This window comes from Herpailurus yagouaroundi, unplaced genomic scaffold (assembly GCF_014898765.1).
Source record: "Herpailurus yagouaroundi ecotype Mexico unplaced genomic scaffold, PumYag 308, whole genome shotgun sequence".
Taxonomy (NCBI): domain Eukaryota; kingdom Metazoa; phylum Chordata; class Mammalia; order Carnivora; family Felidae; genus Herpailurus; species Herpailurus yagouaroundi.
The window spans coordinates 3,484,917-3,504,965 of record NW_024412525.1 but is presented as its reverse complement, the minus strand read 5'-3'; the positions used below and the strand labels follow the sequence as shown (position 1 = coordinate 3,504,965).

The following is a 20,049-nucleotide window of genomic DNA, read 5'->3' as shown; positions in this document are numbered from 1 at the left end:
CTCTTACTTGGATTGCGCAGAAACTTCACTCTGCCTGGAATGCGCTTTCCCCCTCTCTGCCTGGTTAGCTTCTGCACGGCCTTCAAGCTTCAGTTCAAGGGCTGCTTCCTCCAGGAAGCCGTCCTTGATCTCCCCAAGAAGATGGTCTATTCGAGTTGTATGGAACCATCCCACACTCCTTCACAGTACTGATTGTAGCGTAGATCTGACGTGTGCGTGCATAAGTGTATGTTTGTGGTCATATGATTAGTGTCATATCCCTAAGTAGACGGACACCCCGTGAGGCACAGTCTTGCCCATCGTTGACTCCTCGGTGCCAAGAACAGCATGTGACGCACGAAGCAGGCAACTCACACAGAGTTGTTGAATGGATGAATGGGTTGGTGAGGGTGAGTCGAGAGTCAGGTTTTGCATGTGGACAGAGGCCGGAGGAAGGAGTTCTGGTCCCTTAAAGACACAGGCTTGGGTTGAGGGCAGAGCATACAGGGTGGGAGGCAGCTATCACAGGATCCGGGAAAACCTCGTCCAAGAGGGAGCGCGGACAGCTGAGTGGCCTTCCTGGGAAAATGTGCCTTCTAGGTCACGTGACCGTGAAAATATTAGTCCTCAGGAACAATTACTTAAGTTAATTAGCTTATCCATTTAAGCAGCAGCTAAAGCAACAGGGCCTGAAGACCGTTTTGGGAAAGACACTCAATTATTTGCACCAATGTCACCCTAATTTCCCCGGTAAGCTTGGCTGTGGCTGGGCAAGGGAAGAGACTTGAACACTCAATTAATTTCCCCAGTTTGGGGCCTGGGATGGTAGGGAGAGAGGGACCCTGGGGGCGAGAGCTGGCTGAAAGTAGGCTGGCTGGGTACCACAAGCCCTGTGGCCACCCGAAGACTGCATCATTACCACACAGACCCTTCTGATAAAGACATAGGATTTGCAGGGCTTTGAGATGTCACCCCAGAGAGAGAATAACTTAGCCAAGGTCACACAGGGACAGACCCAGAACCCTGGTTCCCAGCCTCCTAGACCAGGACCTCCTCCTTAGGAGGGGATGTGCAAATAATAACTGGTGGTCCAGGAGGTGAGGTGACAGGGTCACAGGACATGGCTCACCCAGAGCAGCAGGGGCCCCCGCCTCCATCTGGGACTCTAGCACCCAGTCTCTGTTTCCCCATCTGGAAACTGAGGCTAGAGTTTGTTTGAAGTAGGCTTGAAGATAGCCCTACTCCCTGCTCCCCATCTCTGGGGACAGTCTTGAGTGCCAAGGTTCTAGTCTTTTTCCGACCTCCGTGTGAGGTCCACAGCCCCGACTGATTAGGCTTGTGCCCAGAACCGTGCAAGGACAAGCCCCCCACCTCACCGAGCTTACAGTCTGAAGAAGGACGTGTGGCCACCCAGAGATGCGACCAGAGAACAGCACAGAGAGTGCCTAATGGAGTGCTGAACTGTGCCTGTGAGAACCAGTCAGGGAGGACTGGAGCCCCAACGGCAGAGATGGCACCTGGGGGGCTCTGAGGGACAATGAGAGGTGCTCCAGGTAACTATGTGAATAGATACAGGGGGGTAGGCACAGGAAGGACGTGGATGGCTGGAAGGCTCAGGGGGCTCAGCGTTGGGGGCAGAGGCAGGAGAGTTGGAACGGTCAGATGGGGCCAGTTTAGGAAGGGCCATGATGGCCAGGGAGCAGCCTTTGAGCTGGGTGCACTGGAAAAGGGTGACGCTCTGGGTTTTCAATCAAGGGAATGGCATCGAGATGCGGAGTCAGGGAAAACTGCCATGGGGAGGAACAGATTTTCCATGGTTTGCTGAGCTGGGGGACTTCTCGCAAGGCTAGGTTAGGAGGAAATCCCAAACTCTAAGGGAGTTGGAAGTTGGTAGCAGAGTGATGGGCGTCCAAGGGCAGCCCAAGCTCTAGGCATGGTGTTTATGTGTGTCATCTTAGATGAGGTGGCTATGAATGTTCCTTCAGCAAGAGAAACTGGAGGGGCTCCTGGGTGGCTCAGTCGGTCAAGCTTCTGACTCTTGATTTCGGCTCAGGCCATGATCTCACCGTCGTGAGATCAAGCTCCGTATTGGGCTCAGCACACAGTGTGGAGCCTGCTTGGGATGCTCTCTCTCTGCCCCTCTCCCACTTGTGCCTGCGTGTGCGCTCTCTCTCTCAAAACAAATAAACTTAAAAAAAATAAAAAAGAAACTGGAACTCATAGAGTTTATGTAATTCGTCCAAGTCGCACCCTTAATATTAAGGCAGAGCCGAGATTCCAGGTCTGACTTTGAAGCCACAGCGGACACACTATGGTTCTGAAGCAGTCCGTTCTCCCCCCTTGGCTACACAGAAAATGACTGATGCTGGGGTGGGGGGCCCAGGCTAATTGAATCTGAATCTCTGGGCGGGGGGTGGGGGGCTGGCCATCTTTCTTTTAAGCTCCTCAGGTGACTGATGGACAGAGAGGCTGAGCCCCCGCACTGCAGCAGGTAGCCTCCTGCTTTGGCCCCGGGCTCCAGCCATCCCCTCGCGGTTGGGGGGGTGGAGGGGGAACTGACTCGTGTCACCGTGTGCTAATCTATCATTGTCAAGGATGCAGAGAGCAGGGAAGACAGATTGATACATCGCACTTGATCTGGGGTGGGTCTCCCAAAGAAGGGCAGTGGCAGCCACTGGAGGAGAGTGAGAGATGAAAATTAGGGGGGGATCTGTGTGGTGGATCCTGGGAGAACAGTGAAGCTGGAGGCTGAACCCCAAACACTCCCTGTCGCCCAGAGATGCGTGGACCAGGAATTCCTCCTTTGCCATTACCACAGACCTTGGCACATGTCTGCTGCTCCCCGGCAAGCCAGACTTCCAAACCATCCTTCCGTCTGAGATGTCACTCCCTCAACGCAAAGGGGTGAGGGGTGTTCTGTCTCCGGTGGTGTCCCTTCCACTGACATCAACTGCCACCCGCTCTGCTGAGGGAGCAGCTCTCCCAGAGATAGTTCCAATTGAATGGCTGTGATGGGCACCACTTCAGACCCTATCATCAACTTGTGCGGTTTCGTTAAAAGTGCACCTCAACTTTCCAATTCTGTAAAATGGGTAGAATAGAAACCTAGTCCTGAAAAGTAATAACTATTGATAGATAGGAACGTGCTGAGGTGGAAGGAGAACTAACCAGCAATAGAGTCTAACAGTCGAGGATCAAATCCAGTCGCTGTCACTTACCGGGTTATTAGCATCTTCAGAGCAAGTTTTTTCTCTATGATTTATGAATCAACGACTTCCAAAGGTGTATCTCTTGTGTAAGCTTCCTCCCTGAGCTCCAGGCCCGCATCTCTGCCTGAATCTGGCACAGGTTCCCCACTGAACATGCCCCCAAGTGAACTCACAGCTCACATCTTCTCCCCCTGCCACCCCCGTTGGGGGACTACCTCTCTTAATGAATGACTTTGCCATCTTGGAAGGTGGTGAGACACAAGCCAGAGACCAGAGTCACCCTGGATCCCTTTCCCCCACCCTGCACTCCCAGTGGCCAGCATGAGTCTTCACCCCTTCCTCTTCATCCCCCCCCCCCGCCTCGCCCCCGTGCCCGCCTTGTCCGGGATCATCTCTCACTTACCAGTGGCAGTAAGTAGCCCACCCCTTCTCTGTCCGGCACGGCTCCTGAGCTCACTGCCTGTTGATAGTGTCAAAGCCTCGCACGGTGTCCTTGCCCGTGAGGGTTAAAGCCAGGCCCCTCTAGCCCAGCCTGCGGCCCCCTCCAGCACCACTCCTGGCCACTGCCCCGCTTTGTCCAGGGTCTCCAGCCAACGTGCCCAGTGCGTTCCTGACTCCACACTTTTTAGCACTTGATAGTCCCTTGATGTGACCCCTTTTTCCTCAGGATCAAATCAGAAGCGTGCTTCGAGAATCATTTGGAAGTTGTCTTCTTTGGGTGATCTTTACATCCATTGTCACTGCCAGCAAGGCTCCGGCCAGTGGTTCCAGGGTTCTCTGTGCACTGGCTCTGGACCATGTATCCCTTGCTCCATCATTCTGTGCTTATGGGCCCGTCTCCCCCAACAGACCTACGGGCACGAGTTGTGTCCTAGAGCAGTTTATATCCTAGGGCCTAGCAGAGTGGTGGCCCTCAATAAATGCTTGAGCACTCATTTATTGAGTACACACTCAATAAATGCTTGGAAAGATCCCTACTGGGTTCCCTTTTTGTCCCCAAAGATCCACTAGACCCATGCCACACTAGAAGGAATAGACACACATGATGTGCCCTCTCTCTATATTTGCTCTGACCAGTAGATGGCGGCAGAAATGTCACCTTGTGCAAACACAAGGCCCCTTCTGGTGGTCGTCTTAGGCTGGCTAAAATCCCTGCTCGCAGGTGGGCAGGCTTACCTGGAAACGCAATGCTTGCCCAGGTAAACAGCGTTCCTCACTCTACAGTTTACACACCCACAGTTATGGGAGTTGCTTATGTTGGCTTCTTGAATTCTCTGGGAGGATCCTCCGACCCAAGACCCTTTTCTTCTACAGGGCCCTCTGCCAAACGTCTGTTCTTAGATGGCCTACACGTCTGGCTTGAGACTAGAGAGAACTTGGACTCACTCTTCATGTCCAGGAAAATGGGGGATATGGCGATGGTTTGTTCTCTTGTGACAGTAAGAGACTGGAGTTGGCTGTATAGTCTTGGGCAAGTCACATCACAGCCCAGGAAACGGATGAGCATTAGAGCCCCCACGGGCCAGCCTTGGATCCTGGCCCTGGCACTTCCCAGCTGTGTGAACCTGGGAAAATCATTTGCGTTTTTTGAGCCTCACTTTACTCGGCTGTGAAATGGGGACAAACACTGATTTCATAAGGTTGTTGTAAAGCTGGGCTCCTGGGTGGCTCAGTCTGTTGAGCGTCTGACTCTTAGCTTCGGCTCAGGTGATGATCCCAGGGTCGTGGGATCGAGCCCTGCATCTGGCTCCGTGCTGAGTGTGGAGCCTGCTTAAGATTCTCTCTCTCTCTGCCCCTCAGCCCCTCGCCTCTGGGCTTTCCCTGTCTCTCTCTCTCTAAAAAAACAAACAACAACAACAACAAAAACAGTAAATTGTAAATCTTCTGTAGGACCCAGTGTCCACAACCTTGTCCAGCTTTTGCTTAGGAGTGAGGGCACTCGATATTGATTGGCATATGGCAGAGGGGTTTAGAGCGTGACCTCAGAGGCAGAATATCAGAGTTCAAATCCTCCTTCTTCCACTTCCTAGTTGTCGCCTCAAACAAGTTATTTTACCTCTGTCTACCTCAATCTTCCTGTCTGTACACTGGGAATAAGAAGGATCCCCTTTCCTAAGGTGGCTGTGTTAAGTTTGTATCAAACCCTTAAAACGGTGCCTGGCCTATCGTGAGCCCGCCACGTGTTACCTGTCTTCATGGGCAGTGCCAGCATTAGCATCTCAGTACCTGTACTGCACCAGCTCCACGCACCTACCTGTTCCTACTGGAGATCTAGTACTCTGAATCTGCCTCGGCCAGCATGTGTTCTGGGAACCTCCTCGAGTCGACTGGCACGTGGGTCGTCACGTGGGTCTGGGCTGCCGCTGGCCGCTGGTGTCAGTGCCTCGGTGTCCCACACCACCACAGCCCCACACTGCTCCGTGCAGCCTCTCTCTGCTCCTCCTGCTGACGTGCCCACCAGCCCAGGCTTCCCACCTTTCCCAGCTCTGCAGGCTCTTTCAGAGCATGGGAACCACTCCCCACCCCCATGGCGAAACGCTCATTCGCGGGGCGGGGTGGCCTGAGCCTGGAGTGTCACATTTAGCAAGCCAGCTCTTGAGACCTCCTTCAGTTGACGCACAGCTCTTTTCCTTTCCAGACCGCTGAGTCAGGCAAGGTCAAGGGCCAGCCACTCGATTCAGTCTGGAGAGTCATGCCCTCTGACCCTCAAGCCCTTTGTGGGGTCTGGCTCATTTTGTCAGCTGTACTCCTTCCTTTTGATAATTTACTTATCAGAAACCTCTATTGAAAGACTACCAGATATGTCTCCATATGCCTGGAGCCCATTTTGGGCACAATTCGAGTCTCCCTGGGGTACCGCTCCGTAACCCCATGTAAACCAATGGATGCAAATAAATACTCCGGAAGAGCCTTATCAGCACACTCCTCAGGTTTAGCGTATGCACGCGGTCCTCAGCTTCGCCCACCCTGCACTTCTTGCCCCCCACGACACAGAAACTGTCTCGCACATAGTAGGCACTAAATAAACAGCAGATATTTTTTTATCAGTTTTCTCATCTGCAAAATAGAGATGATATAAAAAAATAATAGCTAACGTTTACTGAGCACTTACTATGTCCCAAACGTTCTTCTAAGTTTTTCCCACGTATTGACTCATGTAATATTCACAGTGAGGTGAATACCATTTTTGTTCCTGTTTTACAGATGAGGCGCAGAGGGGTTGAGTGGCTTGCCCAAGGTCATACAGCTAGAGCCTATGATTTTAAACCCACCTAGTTTCCACCCTGTCACCTCCGACTGCTGTGAAGATCCAATGATTCCAAGTCTTATGGCTCCCAACGAACGCTGGGGGCCGCTGCTCCGTTTGCTCCGTGCGGCTGAGGAAGAGGAAGGGAGGGAGGAGGGTAGGGGCGAGGAGGGGGGAAGAGGAGGAGCGGGGCTCTGTTAGCACTAGCGGTGGTCGTGGTGGTGGCTGCAGGATGTAGAAGCTCTTTACAAGAATCCAATTGCATTTCTGGAAGGGAAGAACTGAGAGTCATTATTCTGTCCCGACAGGTCCGAAGCGGGGAGGGAACTTGGTCAAGGTGAAGAGCTGGGTTGGCTTATTCCAGCGCCCCCTTTCTCTGTCTCAGTCAGAGACTTGGGCTGTGGGGTGGGGGTTTCCAGCAAGGCTGCCTTCAGCCAGGGTACAGGCTGCTTCCCCAGGGTACCAGCTGTGGGGCTGCTCATGGAACAGGGCTGGAGGGACAGCACTGTCAGCCTTCTCGGGCACTAGCTAGAAAGGAGGACATCTGAACGACAGGAAGCCAGCCCGGGGAGACTGCAAGATCCTCCTCGGAGCACCTCTTCCTAACATGGCCCTCCATCCACCGGCCCGGGAAACATATGGGCCACAGGAGCCTGATCCTGCAGGGCTGGACTGGAGCCCGGAGCTCCAGGGCAGCTCCAGAATTTCTGCGTAGGAGGGGCGCAAGTGCTGCTCTCTCATTGGAAGGGAGGTGAGGGAATTGTTTTATTCCGGGGACTTATGTGGAGGTGATTTTTCTGGGAGATCATGAAGGAGGCTACCCTGCTGCCCCCTGCCCCCTGCCCCCTGCCCTGGACTCTGCCATGCCACTCCACTCCAAGCAGGGTTGGGTTGTACCGACACCCAGGATCAGAGCAGAGAATCCATGATGGCCCAAAAGGCAGAGCCTGGGTGGCGAGGGAAGAAGCCACTGAACTGCATCAGCCGTCTGCTTTGTCCTGAAAGCATGGGGGGGGGGGCAAGGAGAGGAGACTGACTTCACACCCCAGGGAGGAGGCTGAGAGGAGAGGAATATGACCATTGGCCATTCCTTTATTCCTTCAACCCCCGTTTCTTCTGTATTTCTTTACATTTATTTCTTTCACACAGATATGCCAGGAATGGCACTGTGTTAATCTCTGTGCATTCATTATCCCTTTAATCCTTATGATAATCCTGTTTTATAATTAGAATCCCCATGTTGCAGATGAGAAAGCTGAGGCTCAGAGAGGTTATGTAATTTGCCCAAGGTCGCACAGCACACAAGGTGCAGTGCCAGGATTTGAAAACACCGAACCTCAGAGCCACTAGGATGTATTGGGTGCCCACTCTGTGCCAGTGGGCCGGATGGGTAGGAAGTCCTTTCCGTTCTGGAGCTTGCAGTCTGGTGGGGGGAAAGTTTCCACTGGGAAATGGCAAGGGTGACAAGTGCCTTACAGGCAGACGAGAAGTACAGGGTACACGGAGAGGTGTCAGGGGACTGAGACTGGAGGAACAAAGAGGAGTTGGCGTTGCGACGTGGGGCAGAGAGGCCAGGGTCCTCCACCAAGAGGACAACATGTGCAAAGGCTCTGTGGCAGGGAAGAGCATAGCCCTCTCAGGACCTGCAAGGAGATCAGTTGGAGCCCAGAGGGTGAGGGAGGAGGCAGTGCCAGGCAGAGCTGGAGGGTGGGCGGGGGCCACATCTAGAGATGTCTACAAGAAGCAGCTGGTAAGAGGGGTAACTGTAAGGAGCCCCTGGGGCGGAGGGCACAGCTTAGCTCTGCACCCACCTCCTGTAGATTAGAGAAGGGTCAGCATCTGAGGTCACAAGACCCAGCTCCATGCCCTAACTCTGTACCAAACTGACACAAGTACTTGGGTGGGTCACTCACCCTTTGGGGGGGTTCCTGTGCCTCAGTGGAGTGAGTCCTCCTTTCCTTGCCTTGCTACCTGCTGGCATTGTTTAAAAGGATCAAGTAAAATCAGCCCTCTCAACTTTCAGCCCTCTTCTCCCTCCTCCTGGTAAAAAAAAAAAAAAAAAAAAAAAGCTTTTGGTGGATCTCCAAAGAGAAGCATTTCTTCCCCCAGGGAGAAACAAGAGAAGCCGCCGAGTGCCAGGCCCCCCACGGCAGTCCTGTGGTATGGGGGTGTGGCGGTGTGGGGGGGAAGTCAGAGGAGCATCTGACCTTGAGGCTTTGATGCTCGGTCCCCTTTTTCATCTGAAGGGTGGTGAGGGGTCAGCAGAGCCGACTAGAGAGTCTCAGGCATCTGTCTTGTCCTTTAGCCCACATGTAAACACACACACACACACACACACACACACACACACACACACACACACATACACTTCCCAACACCGATGTGCGGCCCCAGCCAGGCGGATGGGGATGGGTGGTGCACACTCCCCCACTCAGCCTGCAGCCTGGAAATCCCCGAATCAGCTATTTCTGCAGCCCAGGGTCCGTGACTAGCGAGCTGCTGCTCTAAAGAGCGGCTCCAGCCCGGCTCCAAGCAGCGGGTGCCGCAGTATTGCAGTGGCCGGGCTCTGGGGCGATGTGGATGTCGTGGGGCTGGGCCAGGGAGAGGGGATTCGCTGCAGGTATTGGGACTTCCCAGGGCTCCTTGGACTCTGGAGATAAGAAGCCCTGGAAAGCTCTGAGTGGGGCCCTCCCCAACACATGCATATAAGGGATTTGGGGTGGGGCGGGGGGAGTCACTTCCTGGGTCAAACCCCAAACGTGATGATTCTTGACTCTGGGTGTGCAGTACAGGAGCAAGGTGAGAGTGAAAGGGAGGCTGTGGGGATGAGGGCAGGGATGGGGTGGGGCTGGGAAGGTCCAGAGACAGGCAGCGTCCTGACACCAGCAGGAATTGCACAGGGCTGAGCTGTGGGGCTGAGGTCTCAGTGGGTGAAGGCTGGGCATTGAGGGTGAGGCACCGGGGTGAGACTGAGGCACGGGAGCCATACCTGGGCCTCCAATCCTCCCTGCCCCTCCTGCCTGGTGAGTGTGGGAAAGGCCCCGTCCTCCCTGTGCTCCCGGAGGGTTGGGGCCTCCTAGCCTGCCGCAAGAGGGAGAAAGCGGAGTTGTGGCCAGCGGGGAGGCTCCGGGTCTACCTGGGAGCCAGGCCCAGGTCCTGGGCAGCACACGCTTCCTCCTCTCTCTGCAGGGGCCCCTCGATCCGCTTCCTCCCTCCCCGGGAGGCTGGGGGAGAGCCCCCGGCTCCAGTCCCGACTTCACCCTCCCGCGCGGATGCTGGGGACCGCAGGCTGTCGGAGCTCCCCGGGCCAACCCCCCTCACCTCCCCTTCCCCTCCGCTCTCCGCCTTTTGTCTCTATCACTCCTCTTCTCCCTCCCTTTCCTTTTCGTCCCCGACTCGGGAAAACCTTCATCCGTATCCCCTGAAGCAAATCGGCTCCCTCCTACCCGCTAGCCGGTTCCCGACAGCGCAGAGATTCCCCTCCCCGCCGCCCCTCCCCCAGCCAATCCCCGCTCCCCAGAGGCTCGTAAAGCTCGTGGGTGGCGCGGGTGGGGTGGGGAGTGTCGCAGGAGGGCACGGAGTGGGAGGGGACGCCTCCGCATTGCCCCTGGAGCCCCGCGGGCCTCGGGGATCCGAGGCCGGCCCCACCCACCGCAAACTTCTCTAGGGGCGCGGCGGGTTGAACCCCTCTCCCGCACGCCGCGCGTTCTCCCTCGCACACACCTCCCCTTCCCCGTCGCCGCTCCCTCCCCGCCCACCGGCCGTCCGGACGGGAGAAAGGGGGGCGCGGGGCGCGCGGAGGCGGCCTCCCCGGGGCGGGGATTGCCGGGGCGGGGGCCCTGCGTCCCGGTTTGCGGGGATCGCCCTCGGAGGGGCCGGCACGCGCTGTGTGCAGGCGGATGTGAGGAGCATCTCAATTGGCGGGCGGGGGAAGCGGGTTCGGGCTGTTACTACTGCAGAGAGAGAGAGAGCGCGGGCGAGCTGGCGAGCGGGGAGCGGGAGGAGAGCCGCAGCGGCCCGGCCGGCCGCGAAGTGGGAAGAGGGGACCTCGACTTCGAGACCCCGGCCGTCCCCGCGCTCTGCTCTCTCGGTGAGCTCTGGCCGAACCGCGCAAGAACGTCCCCGGTAAGAGGCGCCCCGGGCGGGGACACCCTGCGAGGGCAACCCGTGGTCCCGAGCGGAGCCGCGCTCCGACCATCGGCGGCCACCGGGAGGGCCTGGGGCGCGGGCGGGCGCAGGGTCGCCAAACTGGGACACTCCGACTTTCTGGGCTCGGCGCTCGCAGCCAGATAAACTAAGTGCCGGACGGAGCCCGCGGTGGGGGAGTGGGCTCCGAAAATCCACTTGCGTCGGAACCGCCCGGCTAGTCCCGGGGGAGGTGTCCCGAATTATCCCGGGAACCCCTCGCCCTTGCCCTGCTTCTCCTCCCGGGAAGCCCGGGACGCGCGCGGGGAGAAGGCGCGAGAGGCCGCGGTGCATCTGCGCGGGCACCCTGGGCAAGCAGGCAACCGCGGGAGGCGGTGCGGGGAAGAGTGGATGAGGTGAGCGTAGGGTGAAAAGTGGGTGCGGGGCGCGCATGGGACCCCCCGCCCGCGCCGCAGTGAGATTGAGCCGAAGCGCCCCGCGCTCGGAGCTCGGGAGCCCCCTGGCGCAGAGCGGGACGCGCTGGGGACACTGGCGGTGCGCGGAGCTGGCTTCTTTTCCGCGCCCCCTGCCCTGCCGCTGCGGACCGGGTCTGGGATGGGCGGCGGCATCTTCGCCCCTTCCTCTTCTCGAAACTTTTTCATACTCCAGCAAACGCCGCGGCTCCGTGCGTTGGAGGAAGCAGGGTCACAAGAATTCTGGCAAACCGCAGAGCTTGGAGAGACCGGGGTGGGGGTTGGGGAAGGGGCAACGGGGCAGTAGGCGGGCATGCTCTAGTCAGTTTGCTGTGTGACCTTGGACGAGTTGTTGCACCTCTCTGAACCTCACGAAGAGGGAGACACTTGGTGCCCCGTCGGGAACGCGGAAGAGGTCGGGGGCAGCGTGTTTGGTGAACAAGTCCGCAGGACGCCTGCCTCTGGCCTTGGCGCTTAGGAATTCATGCCTTTGATGCGGGCCTCTCTGCGGAGAGGCTCACTCCCTGGGGAGGGGGTGGCAGTGTGGAGCTGTGTACCCAGCGTTCCACGGGAAGTCACGAAGCTTCCATTCTGACCTGGCCTATGACCTTGGACCACTCACTTACCCCTCTGAACCTCAGTCTCTTCAATGGGTTTTGGAGCTTATGGTACCCAAGGTCTCTCCCAGTTCTGACACCTGTATGCCCCAGCATGCTGGGGAGGCCAGTGGAAGGAATGGGTGGGGTGTGGCCTCACCAGCTGCATTCCTCCTGGGACATAGCCTCTGGGGAAACGGTAGGTCCCCCCCCGCCCCCTAAAAAGTCACCAGGGCCTTGAGACCCTCAGCCTGCTCACCTATCAACTGTTCCCACCTGCAGAATCTCCAGTATGGCTGTGAGAATGTCGGCTTTCCTGCACTAGCACAGCCCTCTTGCAGGGCTGAGCCTTCCTGGGGGAAAGATGCCCAGTGACCGTTAAGAGTCGCATGGGTTAAAGGGGGATGTCAAGGATCCCCTTCCCCCCAAGATCATGCTGTCTGACTCCCGGCTCTAGGCTGCACCCACTGCAGGCAAGGATGATCTGAAGGAATCACATTTAGAAAGATCCCTTCTCTGGCTGGGGAGATCTCCACTACAACAGCCTGTAACACCCCATTGTGCCACCGACCTCCCACCCCTTCACCAGAGGGAAGCCTCATCTAACTCCTTCTTGGGTGAATTCTGGTTTGGTCTGCAGTGGAGATGAAACGTTAGTTTCTCACTGGGCCTTAGGGTGTTGTAGGGAGAGTCCTGGTTTAAGACAGGAGGCCTGAGGGGCGCCTGGGTGGCTCCTTCGGTTAAGCGTCCAACTTCAGCCCAGGTCATGATCGCGCAGTTTGTGAGTTCGAACCCCGCTTCGGGCTCTGTGCCGACAGCTCAGAGCCTGGAGCCTGCTTCAGATTCTGTGTCTCCCTCTCCCTCTGCCCCTCCCCTGCTCGTGCTCTGACTCTCTCTGTCTTTCAGTAATAAATAAATGTTAAAAAAAAAAAAAAAGACAGGAAGTCTGAGTTTAATTCTAGGCTCTGCCTCCCAATTTGTGTGACCTTGTGTGACCTTGGGCAAGCCCCTTTCTTGCTTTCCTCACCTGTACACTGAGAGGGTTGAACTAGATAACTTCCCAGGGTCCTTCCAGCCTTGCTGTTCTGTGGCTGAAGTTCTGGGCTGGTGTCTGGGTAGCAGGAAGTGGCTTTGGCCGGGTGATGGGGCGGCTGGTCTCCAGGAATTCCCATGCACTTGCCCTCGCACGCCCTTCTGTCCCCAGGGTGGAGACAACGCGAGACTAAAGAGTCCATATGAAGGGGCCACTTTCAAGGCCTTGCACACCCCTGCAGTGAACCCTCCCGAGACCCTGGGCTCTACTGTTGCTAGCTGCGTGACCTTGAGCAAGTTACAGTATTTTACATCTTGGAGCTTCACGTACTCAGTTGTCAAAATGAAAGGAGAACAGTGGTGGTATTTTAAGACTGTCGTGAGGATTAAACACAAAAGAGCACATAAAGTGCTTCGGCCGATGCAGAGCCCTCGGAGCCCTCAGTGAGTAGCATCTACTGGACATAATCACAATAAAGCCCGTGGGGCAGCGGCCCCTCCCTGCGCCCATGGCCCTCGGGTCTCCCCTGCAGCTTCCAAAGCTTCCCTGTGGGGTGGGAACAGCAGCACTGCCTCAGTGCCTCTCTCCCTCTCTGCCTCTGTCTCTGTCTTTTTCTCTCTCTCCCTGTCTCTGTCTATCTCTGTCTCTTTCTCTCTCCCTGTCTCCCTCTTCCTCTCTCCGTTAGGATCATTCTGCAGCAGAAACTTCATGTGAAAGGAAAAAACGGCTAGACTTTCCTATAACCTCACACCTGTCTGCCTCTAGCTCTCCCTTCCCCACTTTCTGCCACACCTCCGGTCCCTTCTGTGGTGAGGACACATGGGCATTTTGCTCCACTTCCTGAAGGAAGGAGCCAACTGAGGCCCAGGGAGGGCTGAGACTGGATCCCTGGAGGCGGGGGAGCCAGAGGCATGTCTGGGCCAGGGGGAAGGAGTGGCGGGGTGAGGGGGTAGAGGGGGGACTGGCAAAGGCTTGGCCTCAGGGGGACTCCCAGGACCCCAGATCCCAGAGCCAGACCGAGCGGGCTGGGTGCAGGGATGGCAGGGCCAGGACTTGGGGTACCCCAGACTCACTGTGTGATGTGACCTTAGGCAAGTCCCACCCACGGGCCTCAGTTTCTTCATTTGCAAAGTCAAAAGATGGTTTAGATGAATCAAAGGTCCTTCTAACGCTTTTGGTTCAGATCCTGGTTGGCACTGCCTCGGGTGAGGCTGGGTGGGGTGGGGTGAGAGGTTTGTTGGAGTCATTTGGGCATCAGCACTCACCGCCCCTTTGTCATACTTCTGTGACAACCTGGGGAGGTGAAGCCATCTCTTTCTTAGTAAGAATGCTGAGCGTTAAGAGCAGAGGCTTTGCAGATGGACAGACCTGGGTTCTCATGTTGGCTCTGTCTTCTTATTAGTTGGGTGAATTTGGGCAAATCACTTAATCTCTCTGAGCCTCAGTTATCTTGTCTGGGAAATGGGAATAAAATCACCTATCTTCTAGAGCTCTTATGAAGATTATGTGGGAATAACTTCTATAAAATTTGGGCAATATGGGGGAGTTCTTACTGTGAACTGGGTGCTGCACAAGGAATGGGCTTTTGAGGCTGTCATCAGGACGGGAGGCTCAGGTGAAAAGAAGGGTGGGGACAGAGCCCACAGTCCTGCACTTGTCATCATGCACAGGCTTCCAAGAAAGGGCCCCGGTTTCCCGCATCCTCTTCCTGCTGTGCACTGGCTAGGGGCTTCAGGAGTTTGAACTCAGCTGGTTTTTGTCACAGGGCCTGTGGAGGTGCCAGCTCAACCACAGGGGGGCTGCAGGCAGAGTGTGGGGCTGCCGGAGAGAACAGCGAGGTTCACAGAACGCTTCTGGTGAGGAGGGGGATACAAGCCGGAAGCGTGACAGCCTTCCATGCGTTAGTTGTGAAGAAAGGGCAGTAAAATGTGGTCTTGGAGAAAAGGCATCGCCACTCACCGGGGTGTGTTAGGTGAGGGGCACCACAGCATGAGGCACTGCAGGAGGCCGTAGGGTTAATCTTATTGTCCCTGACTTTGATTATGGGGAAACTGAGACTCAGAGAGGGAGAGAACCTTGCCCGGTATCACACATCATGTTAGCGCCAGAGCTGGGGCTGTGCCTGCACTCGTGGACCCTCCTCCGCTCTCCCCGTTAAGCACCAAGCAGATATCTTCCAGCCCTTCTGCCATCAGACCTCAAAGAAGGATGCCTTGACTGCAGCAGAAAGGACGTGGGTCACTGATGGGAAGAAACCTCTTGACCTGGCACTGAGATCATCAAGTCTGACATTCCCATTTTGCAGATGAGAACACTGAGGTCCAAGAAAATGAAAAGACTAGCAGAAGGTTGCCCAGTGTCTGAGCCCAGAGCTCTTCTAGTTACGCCGCTTCCACGCAGCTTCTCTGGGGTCAGACACGCTACGTGGCCACGGGATAAAGGCAAATGCACTTGAGAAGGGAACAGAGGACGGAAAGACAAAGCAGAAGAACGAAAGACAGAACTGTTACTCCCAGGACCGTGATTTTCCTTCTAGGCTTTCTTTCTTGACGTGTCTGTCGGCCGCTGCTTGGAGCTGTTCTGCTGACAGCCTGCCTTGCCCTCCCTGAGGAAGGAGACAATAGCCAGATCCGTTGGTCTCAGTTCCACTGGCAAGGCTGAGTGAAAGAAAGTCAATATTTGCCCAGTGGCAAAGGACAGGAAATAAGTCTGACTTGGGATGAGGGTTGTGGGGGGGGGGGGGGGGGGGAGAAGTGATTCTGAAAAGGAAGGTTGCAGAGTATTGGGCCTCCCGTGTGAGCACTTGACTTCTAAAGGAGCCTTTGGGTTTACTGCATTAAATAACCCTTTGTATCTCGGACAGCTTCCGGCCCCATCCGCAGGCACTGTCCTCCTGGCAGCGCTGATCCCTAATAAATTTCCCCTATTGTTTGCAGCTGACGCCTCCCCAGCTTTCGGCTCCCTGGAGAAATGGGACTTTTAAAGCTTTTGCAGAGAGGCCTCGGAGCAGATGGCCCATTGAGCAAAGCTCAGGCAGAGAGCCGTGCAGAAGCTGCGAGAAAGGCTCGCTTCCTTGTCTGGGCCCCTGAGCCCAGGGAAAGATGTGGAAAAAGTCCTTGGCAGGTCAGGAGAGGCTGTGAATGATTCCCCCCCCCCCACCCCCCATGCCTTTGTTTTGTTATCTTTCCTTTTTATTTTTTTCCTCTGCCTCCTGCTTCCTCTGGGTCCTGAAGTTGAGTAGGGGCTGGGGGGAGGAGGGCTGAAGCCCCCAGCCTTTCCTCAACTGAAATGAAATTCTTGAACCGGCGGCAGCTGCCGGCTGCTTTAATGGCTTTTGTGATTGCTGTGTTGCTCATGGAGTCGCATCTTAGGGATTTAACAAAGGGTGCATTTGCAAGCAGAAGGCTCCTGGTCTGAGGCGACGGGGCTATACTGCAGCAGGAAGGGCTCATGTAAGGTGTGAGGTACAAGGGAGGACTTCCCATGCTGGGGACTCACCAGCCCTCGGTGGATCTGCTAGGGGGAGACAAGGGGGGGGGGTGGGGGTGGGGTGGGAGGGTGGATCCATCCAGCTCACTCCCCACTCTGGGAGTGAGCTAGCTTTCTTACCTGCCGCCGAAGAGGCTTCTTGGACTAAACATGGTGCCATGGCTCCCAAACTGATCAGCAGGACTGGTAGTCCCTGGAGACCATAGAGCCAGCGTGACCTCCCATCCGAGGGTGGCCAGCTCTGCCGGCCGCTGTGGGCTTGGGGCTGAGTGACTGAGCCTGGGTGGGGGGTGGTGGGGGAGAGAAGGAGGGTCCTGGGCTTCTACCCAGCCAGCCCCACACCCACAGGGGATACTGCAGTATTATAAGCAGCTAGGAGGCAGGAGAGTCCCTCCCAGCTGCTGCTCACCGTGAGGCCGGCCAGGGCTCCCAGCTCCCAGCCTGCCTTCAGCCTGCTCCCTACTGCTTGGCTGGGGCTGGGACTCAGCTGCTCAGAGACAGATTGCAGCCTGTCCCCAGCCCCCTCCTCCCCCCCAGCACACGGCCCCTGGGCAAGAGCACAGCCCAGCTTCCCTGCAGCGGATTTCCTGCAACTATGCTCCGTCTTGAGCAGACTTTCTGAGCCTGCCGTGGACCTTAGCCCATCTTTTAGGTGGAGTTGGAGCATATAGTTCCTCGTACCCCATAGATACTTGGCACTGTTGTGCAGTGGTCGAGAGCTCAGGTGCCAGGGTGCCAGGTTGCCTGGGTTCAAATCCCAGCTCCACTGGGATCTTGTTGTTTAAACACTTGGTACTCAATTTCTTCATCTTTAACACGGAGTTAAATTCGTTGGTATGCCTTAGGGTTGATATAAGGATTGAGTGTATGGATATTTATATTAAAAGCTCTAAGAATAATGAGTACCTGGCATGCGGTGCTAATAAAGATTTAGCTATTGTTGGGGAGCTTGGGTGGCTCAGTCCGTTAAGCATCCGGTTCTTAATTTCCGGCTCAGGTCATGATCTCACAGTCTGTGAGATGGAGCCCCGCATCGGGCTCTGCGAGGACAGTGCAGAGCCTGCTTGGGATTCTCTCTCTCCCCCTCTCTCTCTCTCTGTCTGCCCCCTCCTCAGAATAAATAAACATTAAAAAAAAGATTTAGCTATTGTTATGGTGTTTCTTAAAACTGAACGGGGCAATTTGTAGAAAAAGAAATGTAACACTGGAGCTAGGGGTGGGGTGAGGCAGGGGTGTAACTGTATTTGAATAGAAGGATCTGGAATCCAGCGAATTCACTGCTAAATTACTACATATGGTCCCACACAAGCTGTTTGGTCCCATTTGAAAATGTGGAGAAGGATGACTGTCCCTGTCACCTTTTCCAAGTCATCCTGGGAAGTGAGGTGGGTGATGATAGTCTGGAAAAACCAGTCGGCCTGGAGGATGCACACATTGGTGTCTTCCTGTCACCATGTAGGACACATGCATGTGGGACATGTGGGCCACATGCAGGCTTCCTGGCTGAGGCTCTGGCCTGTTGGACCTTCTACAAAAGGCACCAAACCCAGTGGGCCGCTCTCCCAGGGAGGCCCCTCGGACTCCGGGTGACTCTGGGCTGAATCTGGTCTCTCTGTGTCCTGTTCTTTTCCATCTGGCCGGGAAAAGGGGTGGTGGTTTTGTGTCTCCACAAGCTTCTTAGCGGTGGGGCAGGAGTGTTTCTAGACACAGGCCATAGTTGTGCAAGCAGAGAACAGGAGGGCTGGAGAGAACGTCTCCTTGAAGCCAGAACACCCTGGCCAGGAACCCCAGACAGACCGGGGTGATGCCTTCCCTTGGGGGGGGGGGGGCCAAAGCAGGCAGCTCTTCCTCCTCCTACCCTCGGCCAGGCTATCTGCAGGGCAGGGCAGGCAGGGAAGGGGGCTGTCTGGAAGCAGGGCATCGACTTGACGTCATATTCAGTACCTGTCCTGCCGAGTAAGTCAGGGACCCTGGTTGATAGCGCTTTTGTCCCCTCCCTCATCTGTCTCCTTCCCAGCGTGGGACATGGTGCCCACCTGACCCGCTGATAGTACTGGGTTAATGATTAGGCCAGGGGTCTCAGGTGTTGTCACCAGAGTTCTCTGCTGAAGACCGCAGGGATCCCAGGCCAGCTGCTGAGTGATGCCCTCAGTCCTCCCGGGCTGGTCATCTGGGGTGAGTGGCAGGTATGGAGAGGGGAGGCCACTTTATTTCAGAATTACTCAGGGCCTTGGAAATGTCGCCTCTGGAGCCCTCCTCAGAGCTTCTTTCCAAATATCATTTTACCAAGAGCCCCAGAGATGAGGTTGCTTTGCCAAGGTCACCTCCAAAGTCAGCCGTGAGCTCATGCCTCAGAGTCCACTGTATTTCATCTGCTCCATTTTCCCCAGGCTTCCTAAAGAAGGCATTGGGCATTGGCTAGAAATGCAGGGTCCCAGCCTGGTGCCTATCTCCTGTGACCTTGGCCTTGACCTCAAATTTCCCTGTACCTCATACCTCTGGAAGTTGGAAGGACTTAGATTAGATAGCAAAGAGAATTTGCTGAGTAGCCTTGCCAGGGGTGGGAATGGAAGATTTTCCCAAGACATTTGGGAGTCCAGGCTGGATTAGGTCTTAGCAGAAGCTTCAGGAAAGAGCCCTGGACTTGGAGTCCAATAACACAAAGCCCGAAGTCAGATCCTGCAACCTGCTAGCCGTACTGGGGCAGGTGCTGGATCTCTTTGAACCTCATCGCCCTCCCTCCCCAAATGTGATCAGACACTCCTTACTTTATAGGGGGCATATCGATTTTTTACTTAAAAAAGAAAAGATGTATCGAGATGCTCACATACCACACAATTCACCCCTTTATTGTTTTTTATTTATTTATTTTTTTAAATTTTTTTTTTTCAACGTTTATTTATTTTTGGGACAGAGAGAGACAGAGCATGAACGGGGGAGGGGCAGAGAGAGAGGGAGACACAGAATCGGAAACAGGCTCCAGGCTCTGAGCCATCAGCCCAGAGCCCGACGCGGGGCTCAAACTCACGGACCGCGAGATCGTGACCTGGCTGAAGTCGGACGCCCAACCGACTGCGCCACCCAGGCGCCCCCAATTCACCCCTTTAAAGTGCACGATTCGGTGGTTTTTAGTACAGTCACAGAGTTGTGCAAACTGCCACCACAGTCTAATTTCAGAACATTTTTTTTTCCCACCCCAAAGAGAAAAACTGTACACATTAGCAGTCATTCCCCTATTCTTCCTTTCCTCAAGCCTTAACCAAATGATAATCTATTGCCTGCCTCTATACATCTGTCTTTTTGGAACATTTCGTATAAATAGAATCGTATAATATATGTTCTTTTGTGTCTGGCTTCTTTTCCTTACATCATGTGGTCGGGGCTCCTCCGTGGTGTACCAGGCATCACTATCTTCTTTCTATTTACTGCTGAATAATATTCTGTTGTATGGATATACCACAGCGAGTTATCCTTTTATCAGTTGATGGACCTTTGGGTTGGATTTTGACTATTATGAACTATTACAAGTGCGATGAACATTCATGTAAAGGTTTTGTTTTTTAAGTAATCTCTACACCCAACGTGGTGCTTGAACTTACAACCCTGAGATCAAGAGTTGCACGCTCTACTCACTGACCCAGCCAGGCGCCTTTCATGTAAAGACTTTTGAGAGAACACATGTTTTCATTTCTCTTGGGTACGTACCGAGGAGTGGAATTGCTGGGTCAAATGGTATAGTTTTTTGTTTTGGTTTTTTTTTTTTCATTCAAAATAAGTTTTATACCTTAGGTAGCCTTTATTTATTTTTTTTCTGCCAAATTTTTATTTAAATCCTAGTTGGTTCAATACAGTGCAATATTGGGTTCAGGAGTAGAACTCAGTGATTCATCAATTCAAA

At 55.0% G+C, this 20,049-nt stretch overlaps 1 protein-coding gene across 4 annotated transcripts in view; it reads left to right on the top strand.

Annotated features, from left to right (window-relative positions):
* SYT2 (synaptotagmin 2) overlaps nt 1-20,049 on the top strand; it is a 108,284-nt gene that overhangs the window by 51,661 nt on the left and 36,574 nt on the right. The window contains exon 1 of one of the 4 annotated variants that reach the window (XM_040462291.1): nt 10,316-10,525. The exons of 2 other annotated variants lie outside the window; for them this stretch is intronic. The gene's annotated coding sequence lies outside the window, so the exon portion shown is untranslated. Of the gene's footprint in view, nt 1-10,315; nt 10,561-20,049 lie in introns of those variants that run through there. One more of the 4 variants, XM_040462290.1, reaches the window with a different exon arrangement.